Source organism: Camelus ferus, chromosome 3 (genome assembly GCF_009834535.1).
Source record: "Camelus ferus isolate YT-003-E chromosome 3, BCGSAC_Cfer_1.0, whole genome shotgun sequence".
NCBI lineage: Eukaryota > Metazoa > Chordata > Mammalia > Artiodactyla > Camelidae > Camelus > Camelus ferus.
The window spans coordinates 96,666,608-96,672,607 of record NC_045698.1 but is presented as its reverse complement, the minus strand read 5'-3'; positions in this window follow the sequence as shown (position 1 = coordinate 96,672,607).

Genomic DNA, 6,000 nt, shown 5'->3' with positions numbered 1-6,000 from the left:
CTATGTCTATGTTTTGAACACTGCAGTAATAGACAGAACCTAAGTGACTCTTTGGAAATACCAAGCACTATGTTAGTTTAATTTTTTTCCCCAGTTTGGTGTCTGAGACCTCTTGCTGATATTTCTCATCAAGTGGTCCAGCCAGACCCACAGACATGGACTTTAGGGAAGAGAATTCAATACCTAGGTGTGCCCAGTGGCAGAGAATTTAATACCTACATGCACCCTCAAAGCAAAGAAAAGCAAATGCTGGTTTAGGTTCTGGAATGAGCTTGTTTTCAGAGGTTCTTTGAAAATGCAGCATATCTCTCCCCATACCCTGCAAAAAAGTAGAAGCATGGAGAATTAAGTAGAATAAACTTATGAATTTCAAGAAAGAATAGGATTATAAAGACACCATTAAAAATGACAAATATATAAGACCTGCTGACAAGCAGATATTTTTAGAAAAAACATTAAGCATAAAAAGCAGAACACAAAAGTGGCAAGCACATGTGCCAACTGGAGAAAGGTAAAGTGACAGAAAAAAGTGTTTCCAGCCTAGAGATTTTCAATAGTACAAAGCCAAGTGAAAGCAATGAAATTCTAAATTATTTATTTTTAAAATCCCTATCAATCAGGAAATAGACATATATGTGTGGCTGCTCACTGCCATGAATCCAAAAAACACCAATCCTGCTGTCTTCTGCAGAGCTCAAAATAGTGGTTCATCCTCCCTGGTCTTTGAAAGTATACAACACCAACATTTATATACATAAGTTAACAGAAGAAAGCTGAATACAAAAAGTCTTCAAGTAGAGGTAGGAAAATTACTTGGAAAAAAAGAATGTAGGGAACCCATTTCTAACTTTAAGGACTTATAAATCACTCAGTTTTAGAAACGTATCTGGAATTTGTCCATTTCTGACTCTGGGCTCTGATAATGCCATATATCTGCTTGTCCCAATGTGATTGCTCTAACTCATAGGAATGATGCTCTACTCACAAAATGGTGTCTTAGGGCAAGAGGCAATATCAAAGAACCACAAACTATGTATCAGGAAGAGCAAAACCTCTTTGGCTACTGAGAATATGTATATCCAAGAGCAGAGTAGATGCACAGAGAAGACCTGTGTTTGGGTTCAGGAATTCAGTTACTACTACTCATTAAGCTACCTGACCACTCAAACACTTGGTGGTAGACACTTGACCACTCAAACACAGGTGCTGTTCTCCAGGGCTTTGGTTGCTGGTGTTCTATTGGCTGCTTTTAATTCTGAGAGCAACCTCCCCAGCTTGGGCCAGGGAGTCATGCTATAAATGGAATGAGAGAGGTGGGAGAGCACCATACACACATACACAAACACACACATCCCAGAACAACAGCCTAGGACAGAGCTGACTTCCTTCTGGGAAGTCAGAAAGTTGCAGAGAGCACACACAGGGTGGCCTCATCCACAGCCTCTGTGGTGTCACCTTTGCATTTTGCCAGGCTTAAAAAGATTTCATTATTCTATGGTGGAAGACAGGTGTTTGTGAAACACACAGCAGCTATCATGCTCACAGATCCCCCCTTCTCTCTTGAAGAAGAGGTCACAGGTCTCCTTCCAGGTGAACCAGCTTGCTTCACGTCATGTTACACACACAGGGTCACTACCCCCACCCCAACCACTAGTTCAATAAAGCAGAGAATTGGCACCTAAACCAAAGGTCTATATGAGCTCACCCAGTGACCCTTCAAACAACGTACCACTTTTCTGTGCCTTTACTGGGCAAAGGTGGTGTAGTTCAAGACATACAGAAAGGTAGCAAGGGTGGTGCAAGCAGCCCTGGGGTACCTTAGAGTACAGGAAGAAAATATTCAAATGTATTTATATTTATTTTTACCTTTTCCATTTTTAATTTCTATTTTTATATATGTTTAATAATAGTACTATATACATATATAGCTTATAAATACATAAATACATACATTATGAGGTACATGCTCAAATATTTTTCAAATAGGATATGTAATGGAAAAGTCTGAAGCCCCGTAGACACTATGCTACTTGGAATGTTTTTAAGTAAGGTATAGTCCTTATTCCCCACCCCACCCCCATCAGAATCTCCTGTGGAACTTGTTAAACATGCAGATTACTTGATTCACCTCAGACCTACAGGACATAAATCTCTTGGGGTGGTATGTTTAAAGAGCATCCCAGTAATTCTGATGCCTACCGAAATATGGGAACTACTGCAACAGAAGAATTAGCAAGACATAAAGAAGCTTAGCTATGGAACGGGCAGAGTCAGTGCAGATGGGAACATCAGAAGCCCAGTAACTGGCCACTATAGCCAGGTCCTGCTGGGACCTGAGCAAGGAGGAGGAGATACCCAACTTGTTCTTCCAGAACTCTGACTCTGTGGGTACTGAGGCAATGCCTTACTTCCCCAACTAGCCTTCAATTAAATCCTCATTACCTGTACACTATAAATCTCTTAGAAGAAAACATAGGCAAAACATTCATTATCTGACATAAATCTCAGCAATGTTCTCCTACGGCACTCTACCCAAGCAACAGAAATAAAAGCAAAAATAAACAAATGGACCTAATTAAACTTATTTATTTATTTATTTATTTTTTTGCCAAGGGGAGGTAATCAGGTTTATTTCTTTATTTATTTCTAGAGGGGGTACTGGGGATTGAACCCAGGATCTTGTGAATGCTAAGCATGTACTCTACCACTTGAGCTATTCTCTCCCCCCAGGACATAATTAAACTTATAAGCTTTTGCACAGCAAAGAAAACCATAAGCAAAACAAAAAGACAACCTACGGAACGTGAGAAACTATTCGCAAAAGATGAGACTGACAAGGGCTTAATTTCCAGAATATATAAACAGCTCATACAACTTAATAAGAAAAAAACAAACAACCCAATCCAAAAATGGGCAGAAAATCTAGACAAGCAGTTCTCCAAATGAAGACCTACAAATGCCCAATAGGCACATGAAAAAATGCTCAATATCACTAATTATCAGAGAAATGCAAATCAAAACTACAATGAGGTATCAACTCACATCAGTCAGAGTGGCCATCATTCAAAAGTCCATGAACAATAAATGCTGGAGAGGGTGTTGGTGGGAATGTAGTTTGGTGCAGCCATTATGGAAAACAGTATGGAGATTCCTCAAAAGACTAAAAAGAGACATACCATATGATCCAGCAATCCCACTCCTGGGCATATATCCAGAGGGGACCTTAATTCAAAAAGACACATGCACCCCAATGTTCACAGCAACACTATTTACAATAGCCAAGACATGGAAACAACCTAAATGTCCATTGACAGATAACTGGATAAAGAAGTTCTAGTATATTTATACAATGGACTACTACTCAGCCATAAAAAATAATAAAATAATGCCATTTACAGCAACAGGGATGGAACTGGAGAATGTCATTCTAAGTTAAATAAGCCAGAAAGAGAAAGAAAAATACTGTATCACTTATATGTGGAACCTAAAAAAAGACAAACGAAGTTTATTTACAAAACAGAAACAGACTTTCAGACATAGAGAATAAACTTATGGTTACTGGGGTAAGAAGGGATAAATCGAGAGTTCGAGATTTGCAGATACTAACATACATAAAATAGATAAACAACAAGTTTATTTTGTATAGCACAGAGAACTATATTCATTATCTTGTAACAACTTACAGTGAAAAAGAGTATGAAAACGAATATATTTATGTTCCTATATGATTGAAGTATTGTGTTGTATACCAGAAACTGACACAACATCGTAAACTGATTATATACTTCAATAAAAATATATTTTTAAAAATCCTCATCACCTGGAAACCTAAGCAATTTCTCTCCTGATGGTTGGGGAGCAGGGGTAGGAAAGTTTAGAAACCAACAGCCCTTTATAAAGAGGGAGGATGTAATCCAGGTGAACTGAAAAGCTAGCTGACATAATATCACTAATCGTGTACCTTAAAGAGTGAGGATGAGATAGGAGGAAGAGGGTATATGAGCCAGAGTGGTCCGCAAACATTTGAAAAAGGTCCTGTACTGATTGAACATTTAATCTGAAATCAGGTGGGTGATTTCTAAAATGCACACCAAGTAAAAACAGAGGCTGAACAGCAGACACTAGCACTGTCTGGGCAACAGACTGATCCCCTCGGTTTCTCATCTATTAAATAAAAGGTTAGACTTTAAGTGATATCTAAAGACATCTCTGTGTTTTGAGAATCCAAGTTCGGGCCCATGTCCTACATGAGGGTTCCTTTCATTATAACATTTTGATCAAGAATAAAATTCTTGCCCTTTAAATGAAAACATTCAGAAAAGGCTCCTATATCCTTAAGAATTAATTATTAAATGGGTCTTCATAAAGAGCAAATCTCTGCTTTTGTCAGTCCTATACCCTTCCCAAATAGGGACTTCATACACATGTCCTCGAATCTATCCCAAAGCCAACTATTTTCCAAACCTGGGTGAAAATCCAAATGAAGTTAGTTAACTGACTTTTACCCTGTGCAATGAGACTGCATTATCACTGTAAATGTCCTGTCTAATCAAAGTCACATGTTATTTTGATTTATTGCTGCCTTACTTTTCTTTCAGGGTCTTTCTCTATTTCTCCTTTCTCCTATCAAAAGGAGGGCAGGTTGGTGGTTTACTATACATTCAGTATAAAATGAAACTTTCTAATTGTCACCACCTCTGGGGACAGAGACATCACCTAACATAACACTTCCTAGGCTATACTGAGGCAAGCTCTGTTGAATCAGGTTGAGTGGAGTGACACCGTGTAATGTACTCCAGTACAGTATAACTAACACCAAAATGGAAAAGTGAGAACTATCTCCTGAAAACTGCTGCAGGTACATGAAAAATTCCAAGGAGAATAAAAATGACAAATCCCTGCAGTATGCCACATTTTTATTTCATGATGACGGAAGGTGTCACAGTATGATATTCATCTTTGGGAAGACTGAATAAAATGTCACCTGAGTCACCAGTTTAAAGAGACTGCTTTAAAAATATAAACTTGATCCTATGAGTTCTATTACAGATAGAACTTTCTTTATAGCTGCCCTAGAATCTAAACCACATTAAAAACTTTTTTCTAACTTTTGTATTCCATTGCTTAAAATAACTGCTGTTAATAATGGATTAGGCCAGTATTATAAAACTCACCTTCTATGTGGAGGTAAAAGATCAGACCCAGTTTTGTTATGAGACAGTGGAGTGTGGTGGTTAGCAGTATAGGTTCTGGAGTCAGACAGTCTGGCTTCAAATTCTGGCTTAATCACTCATTCAATTGCTATGTGACTCATATAACATACTTGACCACTCTAAGCCTCAGTTTCTACATCTGCAAAATGGAAACACCAATAGTATAATTTTCTTAAGATCATTATTGGTAAGCATTCCTTTAGATAATGTATATAAAGCATTTAGGATAGCGTGGCATTATTTGTCCAAAAGTAAACATTTGACAACTATTAGTAATTGCCATCTAATTACTATCCCTATTAATGGTTGGGAGTTAAATATTTGTTCAATACCTATTCTGCCTGGTAAATATTACCCATGAAAATTACGTACCAACTCCCTTCACTTTCTAGTATGACACTGGAAAGAAACAGAGAAATGAAATACAGTGCTGTGTTGTATGATGAAGAATTGTACCGTATTTCATTTTAGACTCAAGCTCATTTCTTCAAGTCTTCAGGCTGCAGCCCATGTTAATTTGCAAAGCAGTCCAGAAGGGTGTCCTCCACACTAGCAAATACTATACTTACAGTCCCAGTCTCAGGCTCCTGCTTAGACTAGTATCTAGAGCTACCACAGCCCCCTTGTGGTCATGGTGAGTATTTCCCAGGCTCTTAGGGAAACTACCAGGAACCTCAGTCATACATATATCCCCAGAATCACGATCTCAGACATTCTTCAGCTAACACAGTTTCATCCCGGGATTCGTTTGAGTAACAATTTGTGGCTCTTTAAGTGTATGCAACAA